This window comes from Sciurus carolinensis, chromosome 1 (genome assembly GCF_902686445.1).
Source record: "Sciurus carolinensis chromosome 1, mSciCar1.2, whole genome shotgun sequence".
NCBI classification, from domain to species: domain Eukaryota; kingdom Metazoa; phylum Chordata; class Mammalia; order Rodentia; family Sciuridae; genus Sciurus; species Sciurus carolinensis.
Genome location: NC_062213.1, coordinates 68,805,292 through 68,817,680, shown reverse-complemented (window position 1 = coordinate 68,817,680; position 12,389 = coordinate 68,805,292). Strand labels below are relative to the sequence as shown.

Sequence of the window (12,389 nt, the reverse complement as noted above, 5' to 3'; positions counted from 1 at the left end):
CACTGCTAGACTGCAGAAAGTTTTGAAATCAAGTGACTCCTTCTGTTTTGTCCTCCTTTATTCAAGATTGTTTTTGCTATTTTGGGTCCCTTGTAATGCTGTATACATTTTCAATTATTTGACATTTCTAAAGAGAAGTCAACTTCTATAGAGAAGTCAGCAGGGATTCTCCATCTGGGGACTGTATGAAATCTGCAGGACAATCTTGGGAGGACTACTATCTTAACAATATTGTCTTCTGATCAATGAACATTGAATGTTTTTCCATTTATTTAATCTTCAATTTCAGAAATGTTTTGTAGTTTTCAGAGAATATGTTTTCTACTCTTTTTGTTAAATTTATTTTTTGATGCTATTATAAATGAAATTATTTTAATTTCATGTCAAGTAGCTCATTTCAAGTATACAGAAATGTTGATTTTCTTTGCATCCTGCAACTGTTAATTCATTCATTGGTTCTATAATTCTTTAGTAGATTCCTTAAGCATTTTTTATATAGATGATCATGTTATTTATGACTTGTTTTATTTTTTTCTTTCCAATCTGGATGTCTGTTTTTGCTTTCTTTCCTTGCCTGATTGATCTAACTAGAACCTCCAGTACCAAGCTGAATAGAAGTAGCACAAGCAGACATCCTTATCTTGTTCCTGATCTAATGGGGAAAACATCCAGTCTTTCATAATTAAGTACAATTTTAGCTGCCAGTTTTTTGTAGATGTCCTTTATCAGGCTGAGAAAGTTCCCTTCTATGTCTAGTTTTCTGGGTATTTTTATTATGAAAGGATGCTGGGTTTTGTCAAATGCTTTTTCCGCGTCTATTGAGATGATTGTGTGGCCTTTTACATTCTATCAACTTGGTGTTTTACATTAATTGACTGTGATGTTAGGTAAATCTTGCATTTCTGGGATAAATCTACTTGGCCATGGTGTAAAATTCTACATTGCTGGATACAGTTTGCTGCTATTTTTCTTCAAATTTCTGTTCAGTCTATAGTCTCATATTTATATGAGCTATCGGTCTATAGTATCCTTTTCTTGTGAGGTCTCTGTTGGGTTTTGGTATCAGGGTAATTATGGTCTCACAGAATGAACTGTAAAAAATACTGTTAGCATTTGCATTTTTTCTGGATGAATGAAAATTTTTAACATGGAATTAAAATAAATTATTAAAGTTGGTAATACGAGTGGAAGTGTCTCTGCAATTCCTGTATAGCAGATACAGTTGGTATATGACCCTTTTTTAAAAAACACAAGTTTTTGTTCAGGTGTCTGGAGCAGCCATACATTTCAGGAAGTGTAGCTGCAGCCTCAGTCCTGAAGAGTGGGTCCTGACTGATCCAAGCCTTTATGGTTTCATCTCTCCTGCCAAAGACTGGTTTAGGAATGACCAAGTGTAATGATCAACTGTGGTGGGAAGCTTGTTGGGGGAGCCTCTTGAACAGGTCTGTTTGCACTTAAAATCATACAAAACAAAGAGCCAGTTTTTCTCTTCCTCTGGAAATTATGTTTGGATACATGGAATTATTAAAGTCACTTTGCAACCATGGTAGAGCCAGAGTGAAGACAACTCCAACACACTGAAAATAGCAAAACAGAAAGGAAGAACTAACTATTTAGGAGCTGGGTGCAGTCATGCACACCTGTAATCCCACTGACTTGGGAGGTTGAGACAGAAGGCTCACAAGTTCAAGGCCAGCCTCAGCAACTTAGTAAGGACCTTATGCAACTTAGTGAAACCCTGTCTCAAAATAAAAAACAAAAAGGTCTGGGGATGTGGCTCAATGGTTAAGTGCCCCAGAGTTCAATTCCCAGTACTGAGAAAAAAAAAAAAAATCAATAGTAACTATATGGGGATGCAGCTATACTGAGAGAGCACTTGCCTAAGCAAATGGGTTCAATCACCAATATTGCAAAAAAAAAAAAAAAAAAAAAAGGAACAAACCAACATGGGTCAGTAGTGATAATGCTGAGCTGCTGAATTAACCAAACCCAAGAGACATTCAACCTTGAGTCTACTTGGTAAACCTTATTGTTTAAAGAATTGAGAGTAAGTTTTATGCTACTTGCAACTAACAAAAAACAGCTAATGCAACCGGTCATGTGCTGCAGTCTGTGTGTCACAACTTAGCTCAGGAGAACCAATTCTACACCTGTCTTCCCCAACTCCCCATTTGGTGACATATATTCGTAGCTTCAAATCAGCCACAATAAGAGTATGTATACTACAGAAACGAAAATACCACAAATCAGCAATACTTTTCTTTCAGAGATAAAATTTCTAAACAATTACTAATTAATAATCTTGAGGATACAAACCTATTTCATTTTTTTCATCAAATCTATCTTTTTATTCTAATAAAGGTATTTTTAAAAATTAAAACTTTAGCAAAATACTGTATATATTTGGGTTTTAAGACTTAAGAAAATATTTCATAATGTGGAAAATTTTTTCTTAAAAAATGATTCTAAAACATTACATGTAGGAAGAGAAAAAATATATATTTAGATGAACTAATACTAGGATTGTTGCGCAAAATACCAAGTTCACAATGTTATCTCTGGGTGGTAAACAAATGATTCCTGTATTTTTCAACCTGCTCTTTCCCTTAATTTTTCAGTACAAACACGTGTTAACACAGTAATAAGTAAAAATACCATTCACATTTTGTTAAGGAAAATCAGTATTTTTTTGTCCTTGAGTACAAGATGACAGTATTTTTTTCCTTCCATTTGTACCAAAGAAGAGCGTGTTCGATCCTTTCAAGTAGGAAGATAACTCCCAGTTTTTAAACTGGATGACTGTTGCAATTTGTAGGACAAGTTATATACCTGTTCTGACTACTTTGGGACAATGTAGGCATAAATTGAATTTATTTATTTATTTTTGCAATACTGGAAACTCAACCCAGAGCCTCATGCACTGAACCATATCCCCCTCCATTCTTGGTTGTTTTGTTTTGGTTTTTGGATACAGGGTTCCACCAAGTTGTGGAGGTTGACTTCAAACTTAACAATCCTTGTGCTTCAGCCTCCAGACCAGTTGTGATTACAGGTGTGCATCACCACATGCAAACATCAATTGAATTATGATATGCATAAGAAAAGTGCTGAATTCTTTTCACACAATTGCTATGAAAATATAATCTGAGCCAAGTTCTCTTCTATTTTGATACATGCATGTGATCTGATTCATGAAACTGCATTCACTCTATTCCTGAAGATATTGTGATAAAGTAAAGGTGCACAGGGCCACAGATTTCTGTCGTTCTAGGGCTAGTCCTTATTGCCATGAACCTCTGGCAAGCAGCATTCCTCTGACCCTAAATCTCCTCATTTGTTACACAGTACTAATAATATCTACCCATTCTTCTTCAAAGGATGAGATAAAAGTACATGAAAAAGAATCATCAAGTAAAAGACGGTATTATATGTCATTATTTCATTACATACATATTTTAAGTCTTGTAAAAATTGTGCTTTGTTCCACTTTGATACAAAAGGCAGCTTTATAATCAGCAATGTATGATGCCAGTTTCCCTGGTAACAAGTTAACTTGCTTTGTGCTTTGAAGATATTTCTATCCAAAAAGGAAGAGAAAGAGGGAGAGAGAAGTTAAAATCTCTTTTCTTTACTGATTTATTATTGATAATTTACTTTAAAAAAAAATATGTCAACAGAGTAATATTACAAAATATGACATTGAGTGAAAAGAGAAAGCTACAGATCAATTTCAATGCCGTGAAAGTCCTGAATAAAATATTAGCAAGTAGAATCATTAAAAGAATAACATATCCGAACCAAGTAAGAATCACCCTAGTAATATGAGAGCAAATTATTACGATATCCATTAAGACAACTTACTTTATTTTATTAGTAAATCAAAGGTGAAAAATGTTAAGCATCTCAGTAGATTCCCAAACACATCTGAATAAAATAAACAACTGTTCCCAAATATATACTTCCTAATAAAAGGAAAAAAGGAAAAGTTATCATTAGTTGGAGGTGATGCGATATTTTCAGGTAATTATAAATTAAACAAAAGGTACTGAAAAACTATTAGAAACAATAAATCAGTACATAACTGATTTGTAAATTTTACATACAAGATCAATAATGTTACCCACATTCAATTACAGAACGTAACAAAATAAAGAGATTCCATTTAAAATTGCAACTAAATAAAAATAGACCTGGGTAAAAACAATCAAAATTGTAAAGGGTTCTATGAAGAAACTTTTAATCTCATGGAAGAATCTCAAAGAAGATCAGAACAGGAAGATTAGATTTTAGCAGTAGTGATCAGGAGGAGGGAAGGAAGATGAGTAGCTCTGACAGTCAGGCTCCGGCAGGAAACTCTACTCAATGGGGTAAATGAAGAGAAATTCATGAAGATACTGTTTAATGAGGTCTGAGCAGAGTGAAGCACCTAGAGGTTAGTAATAGTTGGAAGCTGACTACTGAACCCCAGTGAGGATTCTCACTATGCGAGTGGACCCACCTAACATGAGGCACAGCTCTATGCAGGCCGACAGTCCTATATGGAGAGAGGCTGGAAAGCATACCCTAACTTCTTTTTCCTCTCCACAGACCATCTCCTCCCATTGGTCACCCATCATTCCAGAAGCTAGAGGGCAAGAGACCAGTGATGTATTCCCTGAGGGTCAGCCTCATCAGGCAGAGAGCAGGATGTAGAAGGTGAAGGATGTACAGGAAGGAACAAGGATATCCAGCACAGCTAGTCTCTTTTGATTGTTTACTGTATGCCAGCACTTCTCTAAGCACTTTACTTGAATTTATCTTTTTAATTTTCAAACAGTCATAATCCCTGTTTACCCTAAACTACAAAATCAAGCAATCCCAGTAAAAAATACCAACCAGATATCTTGTGGGTAGAGAAAAGGAATGGGACATTCATGAGTAAGTTTTTGCCAAAATTCTAAAATAAGAAACATGCATGTAAGATCAAATAGGGGAAAAAAGAGAGATCCTACCAAAGAATAAAATAAATTATTAAGCTACAGTTCCTAAAACAATTTGATTCTGGCACATAAACAAATCAATGTAACAATACAAAGTCCAGAACTGACCAGAAACACTTGCAAGAGGGCTGGTATTGTGGTTCAGTGATTGACCACTTGCCTAGCACATGTGAGACACTGGGTTTGATTTTCAGCACCACATATAAATAAATGAATAAAATAAAGGTCCCTCAACAACTAAAAAAAAAATTTTAAAAAACACATGCTAGAATTTTACGTGAGATGTGTTATTTCAAGTAAATGAGGAAAAGATACATTGTTTAACAAATTATTTAGGGAAAACTGGCTAGTAAGTAGAGGGGGGAAATGACTAGGTCCCTGCCTTACTCCTTAAATCACAAAAAAACTCCAGATGGAACAAAGAGAGAAACACAAGGAACAAATGTGGAAGTAGAATCATAAAGAGTAATGTAAAAGAGGGGCTGGGATTGTGGCTCAGGGGTAGAACGCTTGCCTAGCATGTTTGAGGTACTGGGTTCAATTCTCAGTACCACATATAAATAAATAAAGGTTCATCGACAACTAATAAAAGTATTTTGTAAAAAAGATTAATGTAAAAGAACTGTAGAACACCAGAAGGAATATATTTACTATCTTGAAGCAAAGAAGGTAATTCTCTGAGCATGAATAGAACCAGAAGACTTAAAAGGAGGGTGGAAAGACACATTTGACTAGACAAAAATGCTATGCATGAAGAAAATACCAGAAAAAATCAAAAGACAAGAGATTAGATAAAATATTAGTAATGTTGTAATAAAACCTTATTTTCTTAATATTGTAATATTATTCTTGCAATACAATAAGAAGTTAATTGTCAGGTACAGATTTTTAAAGATACAACTACCAATATCATAAAAAATGTAAAGCATCACTTACAATTAAGTGGAAACAAAACAAATATAATAAGATGTCTTTTTATTTTAACCTATAATGTTGGCAAGAACTAAAAAGATTGATAATACCTCCACACGAGTAAGGGTGTGGAAATAATATAAGAAATAGATATGAGTTATTCGAACTCCTACTGGTCAACTCAGGTGCCAAACAGATTAGGATAAATTTTCAAATGAACCCTTGTTATCTGATCTGTCCCTACTCTTGCTATCCAAATCCCAGGAACTAAACAGATTTGGATATTCGCATGTCCCCACTAACTGAATGCACTGTGTTGATTCAAAATAATAAGATTTGGACAAGGGAGACTTTGTGAAAGTATGCATAGAATTTTGTAGTGGGAATGTAATTTGATGTAGCCCTTTTGGAGATATCAAAATGGTAAATGCACTCAGCATTTGATTCAAGTTCTTCGACATCTAGAAATGTGTATCACTGATATTCTCACATGTACAAGATTTGCAGCATTATTTTAAGCGATACCACACACGCAAAACCATTAGACTAAGTATCTTGATCAGTAGGAACCTAATTATATTACATTACAGTCATATACAATGGAAGTCATGAGTTCCTACTTTTCCAAAGATGACTGGTGAACTGGTGGTTTTACGTGGTTTTACAAAGATGACACTGGGAAAAGACCACTTCTGTGAATTCTGTTAGATCAGGGACCAAAATACATAAATACTTAATAAGATAGCTGATTTTCAAGATTTTTGACTTGAAATACTCAAAAGTTCAAAACAAGTTTATTTTATATTCAATAAAATTTGTTATAATTTCAACTATGTATGAATTCTTAGAATAAAAGAATGAATCAAACTTTATTTTGGGTGTATTTTTTTCAACAAAATTATATGATAGAACTTTTTAAATTTTTTCAACAAAATTTTATAATAGCACTATTCTTCATGCTTTTCTCTTCTGAGATAATCACAAAAAAACATAGTTTTGAATAAATATAGAAGGTTTCATTCATTTTTCTTAGGGGTCTCTCTTTAAACGTTTGGTATTTGAATCAGGCTCCCTTAAAGCACCTAATATGCTATCATCCTTAATAATTTTTTCTTCAGTTGTCAATCTGTAAATAGCTTCGAGTGTCCAGGAACTTCTCATAAAAATCTACATACTCTGCAAGGTATGAAATTTCAGTTTGCAACTGATTTTACTGTTTTGTTGTCTTTCATTAAAAATGCTAAAGCATCAACAGCAATATCTGAGTGGGAACCAATGTTAAAAGCAGTGCTTCCATTACTAAAAAGTTTTCTTTTGATGACCTTTAACTTCACAATCAACCTAGTAACACAGACACTAAGCTGTCATTAATTAAGAATCACAAGTCTATTACCCTGATATAAAGATGTTCAAGATTTACATATTTACAGAATATATATAATTTCATCTGCTTAAAATTCTTTCATATATACATACACACAAATATATATTTCCTGAACAAATGCTTTTCAGGAAAAGCATTCAAGAAACTATAACGATTACTTAACTCTGGGGAATTGGTAAGAAACTTCCTTTAACCACCTTTTATTCCTTCTGAATTATCTAATTTATCACAAGGATGCAATACTATATTTATAATACTGTTTACAATAGTGTTTACTATAATGATGATGGTGATGTCATAGTTTTTAAATTAAGTATAGAGTAACCATAGATAACTATAATTCCACCTTCTAATTTCAACTAAATCAGAACATATAATGCATTAAATTTAGAAATCTTAAATACAAATTAATGTCATTTCAAAAGACATTCTTATTCAATACTCAATTGTCATAAGTTTTTTTTAAATCTACTTCAGAAAGAAAATTGTCGCATATCTCATTATCCCTTAGAAGTAAACAGGATCTGAGCTTTGATTTCTGAAGTGCAAAGTAAAACTTGAGATTTAAGAAATAGGGAAAAATAAGCAAAAGTAACTCTCAATTATAACACAAACAATACCTGTACTCACTGAAAAAACTTTGTGTTCTAAAACCTTTTTATTTAAAAAATGGATATGTTCATTTCAAATTAGAGTTCCAATAAAAGTTGAAAATTGAAAAAAGAGTCCCACAATTCTCAGACTGTGCTGCAGGCACCCAACACCCTTTCACTGGATCCAAGAGATAAAATTATGCATTGCTAAAAGATTCATTCCCAGTATAAAAGAGAATGATTTTAATGTAATAAAGTATAAAAATTCATTGACATGGTTTCAGATTTCACACCGCAACTAACCTTTACAAAACCACCACCTGAGTTTCAGTTACATGGAAAGGTTTCTAAAATAGACCTCCCTATTCCAGCTACACCAGACTGGGGCCAGATTTTCTTCACATACTCCAGTCAAAGCAACATATTACAACAAGTTCAATGCAGGAGCCTACAGATCGATGCAGCTGTCTTCCATGAAGGAAGACAGGAATAAGAGATGAAAATGTAAAATAATGTCCTTTTCCTATTTTGTTTTGGAAAAGAGTTTCTTTAATCAAACAACAAAAACCCATGGTACTTATGTCAACATGAAATCAGTGTTTTTTTAAATGAATATTAAAATTTTCGCTCAGTTTTAATTGCTAATAAATATCAATATGTAAAACCCACAATAAGCAAAAGCTCAAGCTCTTCAGTCTTCAATAAAGAGTAGAAAGGAGTCCTGGAGCCCAAAGTTTGCAGAACCATGATCACAGTCTCACGCTATTGACCAAGAGGTAAACAGGTGAAAGCAATTAATGACTAGGACAAACAAACAAGGGGAAGGAGGGGGAATGTTACAGATATTAAATTTGTTTATAGGTAGAAGTCAATGTTTTTTAAAGAAGAAAAAAAGTATTCCTAATCTTTTATATTAATCTTCATATTGATATTTCCAGTGCTCTTGATTTCTTCTTGTGGATTACCATCTGGTGTCATTTCCAATACTGAAGAATTCTTTCAGTATTTCTTGTAAGGCAGGTCTACTGGCTTCTGCCAGTCTTTGTGTACAGATACATTTATTTCACTATCATTTTTAAAGGTTATTTTTGCTAAATAGAGAATTTTCCATAGTTTTTCTTTAAGCACTTTGGATGTCATCCTACAGCCTTCTGGCCTCCATTGATTCTGACAAAAAAAAAAAAAATTAATCATTAATCATATTGTGCACCCTGTATGTAATGAGATGTTTTCTCTTGCTGCTTTCAAGATACTCTTTCTAAAGTTTGACTATGCTATGTCTGGGGTAGGTCTCTTTGCATTAATCCCAGCAAGGGCCAACATGCTTCTAGATATGCAGTTTGATGATTTTCATTAAATTTGGAATGTTCCCTGAGAGGCCATTTGCTCATTTCTCCTTTTGTTACTCCCACTACATGCATGTTTTACACTAGATGTTTTCTGAGGCTCTGCTTATTTTTCTTCAGTCACTTTTCTCAGGTTTTCAGGTTGAATAATTTCTATTGTTCTGCCTTCAAGTATACTGATTACTTTCATTTTCGTCTCAAGTCTGCTATTCAGCCCACTTAGTCGATTTTTCATTTCAGGTATTGCATTCTTCAACTCTAGAATTTCCATTTGACATTTTGTGACTTTTTACTTTGGAATATATTTAGAATATTTACAGAAAAACTGCAAAGAACACAGAGCTCCTATAGATGCTTCCCTAATGTTAGTATTTTCCCCTAAAGTTAATATTTTATATTTTATGTAAACATGCTATACTTACATAACATACATGTCTATACATATACATGTGTAAGTAGATACATGTAAACATGTATTAACATGAATATTGTAAATATCTTGCATAACTATGATGTATTTATCAAGAAATTACCTTTAGTGCAACACCATAAACTACAAGTTTTTATCAGTTTTCCACTAATGTCCTTCTTCTGTTTCAGGATCCAACACAAGATGTCACATTTAGTCATCATGTCTCTTCAGTATCTTCTTATCTACAATAATTTCTTTATTTTCCTTGTTTTTCATGATCTTAACAGTTTTTAAGAATACCTACAGGTACCCTTGAAACTATTCTGAGTTTGGCTTTATGTTACAGGTTTTGGGGAAAGTGAAATGTTTTCATATCATATTGAGGAATGGTTTGTTGTAGTTATTTTTAAAATAATTTCAATTTAGTTATTAAGAATCTCCATTTGTTGAATTTTCATGCTTTAATTTTGTTGTACTTTTTTAAATGTGGCTTCATTTAGTTATTTTAATGTATTTTTAACAGTAAAATCTTTACTAAATCCAATATTTAGGGACAATTTCTTTTTTTCTTTTTCTCTCTTTTTTTTTTTTTTTTTTTTTTGCGGTACTGGGGATAGAACCCAGGGCCTCGTACTTGCAAGGCAAGTACTCTACCAACTGAGCCATCTCCCCAGCCCGGACAATTTCTATTAACTGCTTTTTTATCTTTTAATTCTGTTGTTAAACCTTGGGATTTTAGATAACACAACAACTTTGGATTAGAATTCTGTCCCCATTAAGGTACTGCTGTTTTGTTTTTTTCACCTTTGTTTAGTATCATGCCCAAGATAAATGTGTGAAATCTGTCTCCTCCAAGCTATGTCATCATAGAGGCCTCTGCTCTGTTGTTTTCTTAACATACTCTGGGTTTTTACTTTAAGTTTGCCTTCCTAAGGCCAGCCCTTTTATATAATTTAGTCACTCTCAGATTGGAAGAGACTGCTAAAACACCTTGAGCCAGTAAGACCTTCATCTCTGCCAATGGATATGAGAAGCATATTCAAAGTTCAAGTATATCCTGGGTTTAATTTTTTATAAAGTCCTTTCAAGTCTCCTAAATGCTTACATACAACTTCAGAGTTTTAGCCCAATGTATGTGACTACAGTGAGACTTTTAAAGGTTTTCCTGTGCTTGTTTATAGCCTCATCCTGGAAAATGTTTGCTCTAAACACTACGGAAAGTTCAGGCTGAGTTGAGCCACTGGCCCCTCTGGCACCTCTGAAAATTCATATCCAAAAACAATGCAAACAACTGGCATCACACACCAGCCTAAAGCTAGGTCCCTTCAAGGTGATGTCTTTGTGGCCTGTTTATCACGGATGGAACTTAGGTGTCAACCAAGCTAGGACAGTGGAGTGGTATGTGAGTAGCCTTAAATTACAGTGTTACCTATTCCTATTGTTGTACTCTGAGCTTAAGAGTATAACATTTTTTAAAGTTTTATACAATTGGTCTTCAGTCACTCTCCACAGCACTGCAATGGTTGCTTTAGAAAAGTAATACAGAAATAAAAATTTATTAAAACGTTCATATTGTTTGGTCTAATACCATTTCTACAAAAATAAAAATCCTTAGGGAAATAACCCAAAATATGGAGGAAACTGTGTGCTTAGCATGTTCTTATAAACAGTACAGTAAAATATTTAAAACAATGTAAGTTCAACAAAGCTGGGTATTAGACTAATGTACACACATCTGATGAATTACATAAAAGTTAAAAATCACAAGAATTCTCCCAGAACCCACCACTCTCCCTCTTCCTGTAAATGGCCTGAGATGACCTGTGAAAATGGTTTGCTGCTCTCTTGACCCAGAAAACCCCACAAAATCATATGTTTTTGTTCATGTTCACTTTGTGAAACTGCTCAGATCATCAAATGTACACAGTTTCGAAAAGCCACCAAGTACCTGAAAGATGTCACGTTAAAGAAGCAATGTGTGCCATTTTAGCATTACAACAGTGGAAATAGATGGTGTGCCTTGGCCAAACAGTGGGGCTGGACACAGGGTCAATGGCCCAGAAAGAGGGCTGAATTTTGGCTGCACATGTTTAAAAATGTAGAGAATAATGCTGAACTTAAGGGTTTAGATGTACTAAATATATCCAGATGAATTAAGCACCCAAGGTGCACCATCATACTTACAGAGCTTATGATTGGATTAACACATACATGAGATCCCCTGCCACATTGAGATGATCCTCACTGAAAAGGAACAAATTGTACCTAAACCAGAAGAGGTTGCACAGAAAAATAAATAAATAAATAAAAGATATCCCAGAAGAAACTGAATAAACAAAAACTCATGGCACAGGAATAAATTCGAGATAAAATACAAATAAAGGGGGAAAAGTTAAAATCACAAAAAGTGTTCCATTGTAAATCCTTTTTTTTTTTTTGGTGCTGGGGATTGAACCCAAGGCCTTGTGCATGTGATACAAGCACTCTCCCCACTGAGCTACATCCCCAGCCCTATAATTCTTCTTGATTAGAAGTTGCTAAGACTATTCATACAATTTCTGGTACGCTATTAGTTGTCCTCCAAAATCTATTCTCAGATTCTTCCTGAGCATATAACCAGGCATTTAGATTCCATTCCCTAGCTTCCTTACAGGTGTGGCCATGTGATTGAGTTCTCACTACTAGAATGTGAGCAAAAGAGATGGGGACAACTCCCTGCTTACCCCTTGATGGTTAACTGCCCTGTATTTCATCTCCTTCCCC

The 12,389-nt window shown here is 34.0% G+C and overlaps 1 protein-coding gene and 1 pseudogene across 9 annotated transcripts in view; one reads left to right on the top strand and one right to left on the bottom strand.

Moving 5' to 3' along the window:
• Window positions 1-12,389, bottom strand: part of Pde7a (phosphodiesterase 7A) — a 108,274-nt gene that overhangs the window by 80,135 nt on the left and 15,750 nt on the right. The window lies entirely within an intron of this gene.
• On the top strand, window positions 11,456-11,985 carry LOC124977353 (60S ribosomal protein L17-like; annotated as a pseudogene).